Source organism: Chionomys nivalis, chromosome 25 (assembly GCF_950005125.1).
Source record: "Chionomys nivalis chromosome 25, mChiNiv1.1, whole genome shotgun sequence".
In the NCBI taxonomy this organism is placed as follows: domain Eukaryota; kingdom Metazoa; phylum Chordata; class Mammalia; order Rodentia; family Cricetidae; genus Chionomys; species Chionomys nivalis.
Window position 1 is genome coordinate 13461528 of NC_080110.1, and position 12887 is coordinate 13474414.

Genomic DNA, 12887 nt, shown 5'->3' on the forward strand with positions numbered 1-12887 from the left:
TCCTATTCAGTAGACCTTAAACCCAGTTAGTGAGCTGTTGGCTACAGCTGTTGAATTGGTAGAATTAATATTGTGAAAATAGCTATCCTACCCCCCAAAAAAATCAATTTGCAGCTTCAGTGCAATTCTGGTGAAAATCCTTGTTATATTTTATACAGAAATAGAAAGAAAAGAATCCTAAAACTCACATGAAACCATAAAACACCCCAGATTGCCAAGGTAATCTAGCAAAAGGAACAACACAGGAGGGATTACCATAACAGATTCCAAACTATATTACAGAACCATAATAATAAAAACAGCATGGAAGGCAAATTCTTATTTGCTAAGAAGGTCTTCGTTCATCACCATCCTCTGAGCCTTGTAACACACACATCATTTCCTCCTAAAATATTATCTAGGAAACTTGGCAGGGACACCAAGTTACTCTTTCAGTCTTCTCTCCAAAGGCCCAAGGATATGTGTTCAAGTAGGTTCTTGGAAACAGTCCTGAAGAGCGTGCCACATTCCAACACCAACAAGCATACTCTAAGAATGACAGTGTGTCACAGCAATGCTTACTAAGTTCATGTTCTTATTTACACGCTCATTTACGCGGCCACAGCCCACACAGTTCACACAGCCTTGCCACATCTTTATGGAGTGCTCTGCGGTATCAAGTTAGCTGCTTAGGAAAAGTGTCTGAGTACCTGGAGTCATGCGGAAAGAATTCCGCAGTGCTGGGGCAGGCAGAGTTATACTTGATGGACTGCAATGTTCCTTCCACATACGCTCACATGGCACAGGCAGGCAACAGCCTCTATGAGTCAAAACCCACTGCCTCCTCGTCCTTTGTACTTTGTCTTTTGAGCCAATAAAATACAGTGACACCCAGACCTATAATATCTTATCTGCAGAAAAACAAGCCACTAGCAAAACTATGCACCGAACTCTGAGCCAGCCTCTACAAGAGCTTCCTAGAACCCTGGATTTGAGGGACCCATTTTTTGAGGAAAAAAAAATCAAGCTGACAATCTTCTTGGAGTTTTATCTATCTTGGAAACAGGGTACCTAAAAGGAAAAAAAAAACTATTTTAAATAAGAATTTGAGCACTCGGGAGGCAGAGGCAGGCGGATCTCTGTGAGTTCGAGACCAGCCTGGTCTACAAGAGCTAGTTCCAGGACAGGCTCCAAAACCACAGAGAAACCCTGTCTTGAAAAACAAAAACAAAAACAAAAAACAAACAAACAAACAAACAAAAACCGTTTAAATAAGAATTTGAGTGGCACTTAGAATTAGCAAATAATTTCTTGAGTGATTTATTTTCATTTTAAAAAGTATTTTTGAGGCAGGATCTTTTCTTTTTTTCTTTTTCTTTTTTTTTTTTTTTTTTGCATTTTTCGAGACAGGGTTTCTCCGTAGCTTTTGGTTCCTGTCCTGGAACTAGCTCTTGTAGACCAGGCTGGTCTCGAACTCACAGAGATCCGCCTGTCTCTGCCTCCCGAGTGCTGGGATTAAAGGCGTGTGCCACCACCGCCCGGCAAGGCAGGATCTTTTTAACCCCACCACTGACTTAAACTCTCTCTGTGACTGACAATGATCTTGAACTTGCTATCTCCTGCCTCTACATCCCAAGTGCTGGGAGTTTGGATAGTTGATGCCATGCTGGGTTTGTGTGGTATCCGTAATCAAATCTAGAGCTTTGTGCATGGTAGGCAAGCACTCTACTAACTGAACTACATCTCCAAATCTCCAAGCCCTTAAGGGATATTTCAAAAGATAAAACAAGGTTTTAGAATAGGCTAGTAGCTTCTGGAGCCTAGTATTCTCTGTGCATACTCCCATGCTTGTAGGCTGGCCAAGAAGCCGTGTTCTGTGGGACATTTTCATGGGTCGTAGCAGGGAAAGAACCGAAGCATCTCACCACAGTTGATGCCCTCAGATAACTTTTTCTTGATAATTTGATTTAGATTTTTGTATTTGCGGCAGCTTGGTCAGCCAGGTTTCATTCGGAATACCTTTGTGGCAGCTTCTTTGCCACAAAGCACACTAGACAGAAATGCTCAAAGTCAATTCATGCGGCTACCCCAGTTATTTCAATTTAAGGAAACAACAATTAGGATATTTTCAATGATGAGAAGAACTCCATTAAGCTGTCACAAATGTCAAAAGTTCCTGGATCTGTTAACACTTATGTAATTGTTCTGGAAACCCCACGCGCCGGAATAGACCTACAACGCCAGGCATGACTCACTGAATATTTCTATGCACACACTTGCTCTAAAGCACCCTCCAGTTGGGATTCAATTCTTCTAAGAACAAAAATAAAAGACAAAATATGGCACACCAAATGGAAAAGTTTTCCCTGTTAATTTCTTTTTTCTTTTTTTCTTCCTTCTTTCCTCCTTAAAGAAAGGAAAGAAGGAAGAAAGAAAGAGAACAAAAGGAACACAAGAACATGTTGGTTCTCAAATCTGCAAATGGTCTTTATTTCTTATTTTGTCTTCTGACTTTATACCCAAGGGTTTTGTTTTTGTTTTCTTTTTTGTTTTTAGTTGTGGCTAGTAGCCATGATTGGTGCCCTGATCTTCTGCTCAAGGCTAAAGACGATGATGCCTGAGATGAAGGGCTGAGCATCGTCTACACAGCTGGACCTCAATCATGGCGTCTCATCAGAAGCCTACCCTCTATTCACTTTTGTGAAGTCGAATGTTGGGGGTGGGGGATGGAGAAAAGCTTATGGAGTCCTGATTTGGTATCTATATCTTCTATAAAATGAGAGGAGGCTTTATTTTTTTATTATGATTAAATCTCTTCATTTATTTTACATACCAACCACAGTTTCCCCTCCCTCCTCTCTTCCCGTTCCCTTTCCCCCACTCCCATCTACTTCCACCCCATCCCTGCCTCCACTCCTCCTCCAGAGGCAGGCTTCCCACAGAAGTCAAGAAAGCACGGCTTATCAAGTTGAGGCTGGACCAACTTGAAGCTCTGCATCAAGGCATCCCAACCTGGGGGAATAGGTTGAGAGGAGCCCTTTTTACTTGGGCACTTCACTTTTCACATGGGACGTGGCTGCTGCCCGTCGTGGGGAGAGAGGGGTTCCAAGACCTATGTGTCTCCTCCCCGCCCCCCGTCTTGAATTAATAAGGACAGCATGACCTGTGTGGTCCCAGCGAAAGGTCCCACGCATTTACCTTTCCCTTGTTGCTCCAGAAGGCACTAGAGAAGTGTTTGTCAACCTGTGGGCCGCGACCCTTTGTGTGTGTGTGTGTGGGGGGGGTGTCGAACAACCTTTTCACGGGGGTCGCATATAAAATATCCTGCATATCAGATATTTATATTATGATTCATAACAGTAGCAAAATTACACTTTTGAAGTAGCCACAAAAATAATTTTATGGTGGGGGGGGTCAGCGCGAGTTGAAGAGCTAGCTGTATTAAAGGGTCGCAGCATTAGGAAGGTTGAGAACCACTGGATTGAAGGCTCTAATTCTCCTTTATGTCATTTACTCTGGTGGCCTTAGGATGTGGAACATAGTAGAAATGAAGTGAAATGACGAGAGAGAGAGACAGAGAGAGAGAGAGAGACAGAGACAGAGGGGCCATATCTCTAGCATTGCCAACAGACAGATTTCATATTCACCCACTCTTCTCCTCTCCCCCTTGTCTCCGGGCCACATAAGTATGTTACTTTATCTTCTTTTGTCCTCACTCCTCTAAAAGAGTACATTTCCTTACCCCATAATCTCCTCATGAGATTCCCAAAGTCCCCAGAGATTTGGCAATTGGACGTCCTAGAGGCCCGATGCTGTCAGGGTTTGAATGGAGGCCTACTTGGTCCCAATTGAATGTAGTTGGGTCCTTTCGAAGCACCTGGACACAGGCACACCACATAATGCCTTCAGTATTCTCTGGTGTCATAATCACTGTTGGTGGCTTCGTTCAGCATCTCCTTTAAAAAAAAAAAGCGTGATTTTCGTGGGAGCTTTTCTATTTGCTGGGAAAAGCTGTAAAGATACCATTGACTGAGAGCCGTCAGTGGCTCTCCGTCAGACGTCGTCGCTGTGGTAGTTGAAGTGTTTCGTGATTCTAATTGGGGTATTCACAGTCCCTGTCTTGACTTCTGTTGTTTTTGCCTCATTGCTTCTTTTGCAACTTGCGTGCCGTCTTGTGTGACCTGTTTGCGACGGATGCTAACCTGTTGAAAGGATGGATGCACCAGCCAAGCGAGACAAGAATCCTGTCTGCACCCCACACTGTTTGCTTTGTGAGATTCCAGACTGTTTAATCGGCTCGACCTCATCCTAATAACTCCAGACTCCACTTTTCTTAATGACTTTCCCCTCCTTAAATGCCTGCACAGTTATCTTTGAAGAAGGCAAAAAGGCACAGATGAATCATTTGCAGGAAATGGGGGGGGGGGGAGGAGTGTGGTTGGCACGGCAGATGGCTGAGTGTGTGGGCACATAGCTGTCTCTGTTGTTCCTCCCGCCACGCTCTGGAAACAAGTCCCTTGGAAGCATATATTCATTCCAGCATGGGGGCTGCATCTGCTTTCAGGTACCAACATGTAAATCTACATCCGCTGGGATTCATTGTAAGACGCTCAAGCCCAGGTCGCGATATTATCCTGTCCTTGAAGTTTTGACATTAGGCCTTCTAGACATAAAGTAATAAACTACTTTAACTCATGGAAACAGAATTCCTCTTGCCATCTTGTTTTTTTTTTTTCCCTCCAGCAGGATATGAAGTAAGTGTGTGAGTATTCTTCCTGTATTGTGGTGCCAGCTCCCTAACCTTATAAGGGGCTGGCAAACACTTCTATAGAAGCTGGGACTGGATTTTCAGACCAAAAATGTAGGTTAAGCAGAAAATCCCAGATTGTTCCTGCTGGAGCTTGTCGTGGTTGGGGTATAGAAAGGAACAAAGCGTCCCCAACGCTTGGGGACAAGAACTGGCCAGAAAGCTCACTGAAATGTGCTGTCCGACATATGTATGCATCTGAGCAACTGGGGTCGTCTTGCTGAACTGGCTGGACTAGATTTCTAGAATTCAGAGCAGCATGGGAGTCGGAAAGAGCCTAACTGTCTCAGGAGGCTTCATTTTGCCTCTCCCTTCCTTGTAAGTTGCCAAATGTCATCTACGTACATACTGGGGGAAGGCATTTGCTATTTTATTTCTGTACATGTACACTCATTTACCTGACAGGCCATCTTTGATTGTTCTTCCTATTCTCATCAAGGCTGTCTGCCCTCCAGACCCACCCCACAGCCCACAGGTATTCAGAAGGGTGTCGGCCCTGTTTTCCTTAAGTCGGTAGGTGTTTTGGTAAAACATGTTTCTAGAATTTGGGCTGCATCCTAGCACAAACCATGACTTGGAAACGACATATTTGACGAGTGAACACCATAAGAGTCCCTTTAGGGGACAAAGGAGATGGCTTATTTGATAATTGCTTGCTGTACAAGCAAGAGCACCCTCACAGCAAGCCAGGCATAACAGCAAGCACCTGTGTCTCAGAACTGGGCAAGCAGAGACAGGGGGATCCCGTGGGCTTACTGACTGGCTGGTCTTGCCAGTGGGTGAGCTCTCGGTACACTGAGAAATTCTGTCTGAAAAACAAGGTAGAGTCATAAAAGAGACAGCTGTGAGTTCCCATTGGCCTGCTCATGCACACACATTCACTCACGATCGCCTTTAATAATAAATACCAAGCATCCTCTGGTTAAGAACAAGTAGACTTGGTCCAGAAATCAACATGCAAGATCACAGAATATATTTCATAAGTCAAGATCATAAATCTTGTTAATAGAAGAATTTCCACCCCCATACTCATTATGATTAAGTGACCTTTTATCTAAAAATCTTACAGAGTGATTCGACAAAGACACTAATTCTTAGAGCTTAACTATTTTTCATAATTTTGATGCACGACTAAACAGACATTCCTCCTCCTCCTCCTTTGAAGTGATCTCGGAAGAGGGTGGGATTTGGCATTCAGTCCCAGCAGAAGGAACCTCCATGGCTTCAGGACACAGGTGTGGCGTGAATGGGCTCACAGACCTCACCTCTTAAAAGTGCTTTCCTCCCTCCTCTACCAGACACTTCAATGAGATCTGTAATCTAGCTTCCCCACCCTCTCCCTTTAAGTGGCTGAGTAACAACCCAAAAGTACAGGGGAAGTTAATATTTAAATCAAGGGATTAGAGTTCAAGGAGAAAATGCCCTCTGTTTCTCTTCACGACCACCGCCCGCCACTCAATAGATCATCAAGGTGACTTGCAGGACACAGCAACTGTTCCTGTTTGCTTGCAGAGTTCTGGCTAGGTCCTTAACACATCACCTAGCACTCCTTTCCTGCCTCCCACCGCCTGCCTTCACTTTACGGCCTTGGGATTTCTCTTCCCAGCATAGCCTAGGGTTTTATTTTCCTGAATATTTGGCTAAGAATTACATGTATCTGTATCTATCACCATCCACTTTTGTTTCGTGCCCAACAGCCTATTTTCTTCCTGATGAGGTAGACGTAGATCTGTAATGCTTACAAAAGAGAGCTAGAGGTACACACACACACACACACACACACACACACACACACACACGTGAATTGTCTCTGTGTCAATGCTAGCCCTCTCATCTACCTGCGACTTTAATCTCATCAACCCATGGTCAGATGCTGAGCAGAGATAAGCACAGTACAAGCTCATGTTTAGCATGTGTGAAGCCCAGGGATTCATCCCCATCATCAACAGAAGAAAAATCAAACAGGTTTGCACGCTAGCAGTTACTTCGTTGGGCCAGTCGTTTCTGACTACGCCAGCCTAATAGCTCTCCTACAGAAGTCCCGCCCGAAACCCTGACAAAGCCGCTTCCCTAGTTCCACAAAACCAACTGCACTGGTGTCTGCGTCTTTACAAGCAGTGGCTGGAGACAAAGCTGGTCAGAGTAGTGCTTAAAATCCTTCTCATTCAAGAATTTCCTCATTCTGTTTTTTGTGTATATTTCTGCTGCCAAACGAAATATGATATTTAGGGATTGTAAACAGACCCTTAAAACCTCCCCAGATGGAGAAAAGGGCAAAGGGACTTTTCCCACTTCCTTTTAAATGGGTGGTGAAATGGTATCTTTTCCTCTCTCTCTCTCTCTCTCTCTCTCTCTCTCTCTCTCTCTCTCTAAAGGTGGAGGGAAGAACTAAGGCCTTCTTGGAAGTATCACTTCTCTTTTCTGCTCTCACTAAGGCAGGAATTGTGAGCAAGGCTGGAGACATTAAAACCCTTACGTTAATGATTTACATCCCTTAGAAAGTTTGCGTGCATGATCCACGGCTGAGGCAGAGTTATGACAAAGGATTCTTTGGCAAAATGGGGTTGAAACATGACAAATATACCCTACAGGGAGCCTACAGAGCGAGGGCAGTTCCCATTGCAACTGGAAATTGGAAAGGAAAAGCCAGACATCGAATTATGTCTCAAAGGGTCCTTGAAGATAGTTGAGTATGACTCTACACTCATTTTTCCCTCATTAATAATGGTTGATTAATGATATTTAAATCTACTGGCTATCATGAATATACCATTATGGTTGGATAGCGAGATATAAAAATAATAGTGAAAATTCACTTGGAAATGGGTCAAGAGTGGGAGTAGACAGGTCAGAAGAAAAGAAATACATTTGTTTTCTGGTTGCTGCTTGAACCCAGACAAGGTCAGGTAAATGCTCCACCACCGAGCTACATTGCCAGCACAGGAAAATACATTCAAATAGCCTTGAAGTATCTGGGAAATGCTCAATTTTGATAATATTGTAATACCTTAATAAATTAAAATTATCTAATAACTTGACCTTTAACAAAAGAAATACAGATTAAAAACTACTGTGGGGTAGTCAGTGCCCATGGACCAGCTCAGCAGAGGGCTGTGGGGGCATTTTGAGAGAAGTATCTTCTTGGTGGGACTGTAAACTAGCAATCTTTCAAGGCATTTGAATAATCCCTATCAAATTCTAAATTCATACACTCTGACCAAACAGCGCCATATCTAAGAATTGTGGATACGCTCACATTAAAAACAAACAACAACAACAAAAAAGATGTGTAAAAATAAGTTATGGCTTGCAATAGCAACACTGATTCTGATTAGCTAAATAAATGATGGGGTGATCATGTTACACAATGCTGTGTGTCATTGAAGAGAATGGCATGACTTAGCAGGAAAAGGCACCTGCTGCCAAGCCTGACAACCTGAGTTCAAGTCCCAGAACCTACATGGCGGAAGGAGAAAACTGACTCGGGCAAGTTGTCCTGTGACTTCACACACATTTTGACACCACCCTATATAGGGACAAATAAAGAAATGAGAAAAAAGAAATTAAAGACTAAAGGAAGCTGGACCTGATGACAAAAACCCATGGTCCTAGGAAGAATGAGGAATGCATGCGAGAGCCGGCTACTTGGAAGCCGAGGCAGGAGGATTGCCAGCCTGGGGTATACAGAGTAAATGCCAAGTCTGCCTAAGTGATTCAGTGAGAACCTATCTCAAAAGTAAAAAGATGGCTAGAGATACATTTCAATGGTAGAGTCCTTACTTCACATGTATGTCAGCCCGTGTTCAGTGCCCAACACATGGATGGGGTTAAGAAGAAAACGAAGAAGCTCTCTATTGTCTGGGATGAAGCCATCTCCAAAACACAGTGAACAGAAACGTGTGAAGAGAAAACTCAAATTGTATTTTGTGAGTTTTGCCTGCTAGACCTGGGTCATAATAGTGAATCTGCTGATGAATGCATATTCTTATACAGAGACTGTCTGGATAGACACGCTGGAAGCCAGCTGATAGTGGTTGTCTTGAGGGGAGGTAATAGATGGTCAGGAGAGACACTTTCATTCTATACCATTCCTTTCCTTTTGCATTTATACAAAAGGTATAATAAACACAGACATTTGAAAGGAGCTTTTGTTGGCTTCGTGTGGGTAAACTATACTTTGCAGTTCCAAATCCCATGGCAACCGCATACATTTTTGTGTAAAAGCAGATAAAACATCTTTAAAGATTATACCTGAACGCGAACTATCACGTAGCTGCCCACCGTACTGTGTTTGGGAACGAACGGCTCTTTCCTGAGATTCTCGCTCGTCGCACGTCGGCACAGTCTGCTTCCGGCTGTTTCCTCAGAGTTCTCTCCGGCAAAGGCATCTTCGAGTCACACGGAAGAATGAGGAATGCGTGCGAGAGCAGGCTGAGATCTGTGATATTTAAACTGTCCTCAAAACAAGAACAAAGTTGTGTAAGGATTAATGAGGCTTATTCTTCTGTTTTTCGCAATCTTCTACTTGCTTTGCGACCGATTTCATCAGTATATTTTCCTGGTAACAGGGAACAAAACAGTAATTCGCCATACTGGTGCAAATATTTCCACTGGGAAGCACTAATCATTTGTTACGTAGGCACGTGTACTTCCGAGAGGAGGATGCATTATTATCGCCTCCCCGTGTGTTCATGCCGTCTCCTCATAGTATCATTCCGTACCTATTTCATTTTTCGTTTTCCTTCTTTCTTCTTTAATTAATTATTTATGGTTTTTTTTTTTTTTTTTTTTTTTGGTTTTTCGAGACAGGGTTTCTCTGTGGTTTTGGAGCCTGTCCTGGAACTAGCTCTTGTAGACCAGGCTGGTCTCGAACTCACAGAGATCCACCTGCCTCTGCCTCCCGAGTGCTGGGATTAAAGGCGTGCGCTACCTCCCGGCCTATTAGGCCATTTTTATACATGCACATTATTATGCTTCGTTCTCGCTCATCCTCTTGTGCCACTGTCCTCATCCATGCTTTCCGTCCCCTTTGCCTGGTTCCGGAGAGTCCTTTCTTCTGCTTTCACGTCATAGGTACTCCCTTATCTCTCACACACCCGAGATCTCTTCTTCCCTTTCACGATTTTAACATGCCCCACTTTAAAAAAAAAAAAATCTCTTTTGACTAATTTTGGAGTAAAATCTGCTTTCTCGGATAACAGACTGATCACACCAGCTTCTTCTTCGCTGTTATTTGCCTGATAGATCATTTTCCATTCTTTGACTCTCAGTCTGGAGATGCCTTTATCAGCATGATATGATTCTGGTAGGCAATAATTGCATCTATTGTTTGTTTTGTTTTGTTTTGTTTGCTTTTGTAACAGTCTCATTGTAAAGCTCTGGCTGCCTTAGAATGTGCTACGTAGACCATGCTGGCCTCGAACCACTTGCCTTTGCTTCCCAGTAGAATTAAAAGCCGTGCTTGGTTAATCCCAGCACTTGGGAGGCAGAGGCAGGTGGATCTCTGTGAGTTCGAGACCAGCCTGGTCCACAGAGCTTGTTCCAGGACAGGCTCCAAAACCACAGAGAAACCCTGTCTCGAAAAACCAAAAAAAAAAAAAAAAAAAAAAAAAAAAGCCATGCTTGGGTTTAGAGTTTTTTCCCCCTTCGAGACAGGGTTTCTCTGTGTAGCTTTGGAACCCGTCCAGACACTAACTTTGTAGACCAGGCTGGCCTTGAACTCACAGAGATCCACCTGCCTTCCAAGTGCGGGAATCGAAGGTGTGCATGTTGTGGTGACCCCCAACCATAAAATGATTTTAGTTGCTTTTTCATAACTCCAATTTTGCTACTGTTATGAATCACAATGTAAATACCTCTGTTTTCTGATGGTCTTAGGCGACCCCTGGGAAGGGGTCTTTCCACCTGCAATGGTCCACGACTCATAGACTGAGGACCACTGGTTTATCATAGTCTCTGAGTCATTTCTGCACCGCAGGCTCGATGATGAGGACAGCTCCAGTTCATACTCAGCTTGAAACGTCCTTATTTCTGCAGTAATTCCAAGAGATAGCTTTGACGGAGACAGTAATTTCGGTTAGCAGTTAGGTACTATGAGGGCTTGAAATAAGTCATCCCATGCTTTCCTAGCATTTATTCCGATGTCTCTGCCTTTGTCAGTAGATTGGCATATTCCCCCTTGAGTTTTCAATATTGACTCTTTGCTTTGTATTTTTGACAACTTGACTATAACTGTCATGGAGAAGGTCTCCTCACATCGCGTCTCTTTGAGATTATAAACGCCTGTGATGTTTGAATGTCTACAGGTTTCTCTAGATTTGGGGAGTTTTCTGCTATAATTTTCTTTGAATGTACTCTAACATGAGGAACTGTATTAAAGGGTCACAGCGTCAGGAAGGTTGAGAACCACTGCTCAACACAGATAGGGAAGAGAGTCTCAGTTGTTTCCCTCAGCTTCTTCTGTGCTGTGTCTTCCCCATGGTCCCCTTGACTGTATTACAGGATCTGGGACTTTGTGATTGTGCTTGGTGTCTTTCTTTTCCTTATTGATATTTGACTATGTGGTATTTCCTCTGTCTGTTCCTCTACCCCTGTCATTCTAGCTTCTGCTTGATCAAATCTATTGACGATTAGCTTCCCACTTCTGTTTCTTTGCTTTTATTTTTTCTATTCAGTTTTTTTTTTTTTTTTTTTTTTCCAGGACAAGGTTTCTCTGTGTAGCCCTGGCTGTCTTTGGAACTCACTTTATAGACCAGTCTGGCCTTGAACTCACAGAGATCAACCTGCCTCTGCCTCCCAAGTGCTGGGATTAAAGCTGTGTGTCCAAATCACCCAGCCCTTTCTTTTTTTAGGGCTGGGGAATAAATATGGGAGCTCAAATATTCTGCGCTACTGGTCCACCAACCCAAGCCCTCCTTTTTATTTTTCGAGACAAGTCTAAATTTGCTCAGACTGTCCTTGAACTTAGAATTTTCTCACCCCAATTTCCCAAGTAGTATTACAGTCTTGGGCAACCAGGCCTGAGCTCTTAACTGTTCTTTTCTTGAGTAGATTATTCCCATGTGATTTAGCTTCTATCTTCTGAATATCTTGTACCAACTCAGCACTAATATCGAGTATAAGATTTTTCTTTTCTCTTTTCTTTTTTTCAGTTGTTTTTTTTCAAAACATGGTTTCTCTGTGTAACAGCCCTAGATGTCCCGGAACTATCTCTGTAGACCAGGCTTGCCTCAAACTCACAGAGATCCATCTGCCTCTGCCTCCCTAGTGCTAGGATTAAAGGTGTGTGCCACCATTGCCCTGCTAAGATTTTTTTGTTTTTTAAGATGGAAAACGGATTTACTTTGAGGAGACTTAAACCAGTCTCAGTATTCTGTGGATTCGCTCATAGATCCAAATGACCCTTTCCCAATCAAAATGAGCAAAGAAACAGGATATGGTCCAGGGTGATAGATTCCTAAGGGTGACCAAGGGTCTGGTAACTGAGGGACAGGGCATGGTTAGGTGCCCTCCACTCCAAGGACAGACTACAAACTTAAACGACAAAGTAGAAGCTGAAGACACTGTGCCCAGTTCTTAACTTAGATGTTGTATAATCTCCTCCTAGCATGCCCAGCCCACAGTTCTGCAAGAGTAATAATAGGAACAGCATCTCTTACACTTTTGCTCACAATGGGAAATCCAGGCCTTTCTTAACAAAATTCCGCTGCAGAACAGCGTTTGTAACCACGCAGGTTGCAAGGGCACTTTCATCTGGAAAGCAACAGGCTCTTCTATTGAAGATGCCACTTCCTGGGTAGGGACAACTCGGCATTTTTGCAAAAGAATCCTTCAAAGAGTTCTGCAGATCCTTTGACTCAATCTTCGCTTTTTCAGTAGGCTTGGGAAATTGCATAATAAACCATTAAGGCGGGGGTTGCGGGGGGGGGGGGGGGTTGGTGGGGAGGGAGGTGGTGGCAGCTTCTTTTCTCCAAGAAAAATTATTGCAACTGCCATTTAAATTAACACTTCTCCCTTTTCCTGGTGGCAAGCATCTCTGGGTACCCTGCTCTGCATGAGGTAAGGTAAGTATTTTGTCATCGTCTATTATTAGGGAGGGATT

General features: G+C 43.4%; 1 long non-coding RNA gene across 1 annotated transcript; it reads right to left on the reverse strand.

The window, feature by feature from the left end:
- Nucleotides 1-664: 664 nt before the first annotated feature.
- LOC130866610 (uncharacterized) lies at nucleotides 665-9171 on the reverse strand. Its single transcript, XR_009056357.1, has 3 exons — nucleotides 9038-9171; nucleotides 3722-3935; nucleotides 665-1050 (listed from the first exon to the last, which is right to left on the reverse strand). It is a non-coding gene; the product is annotated as an uncharacterized LOC130866610 (long non-coding RNA).
- Nucleotides 9172-12887: the final 3716 nt, after the last annotated feature.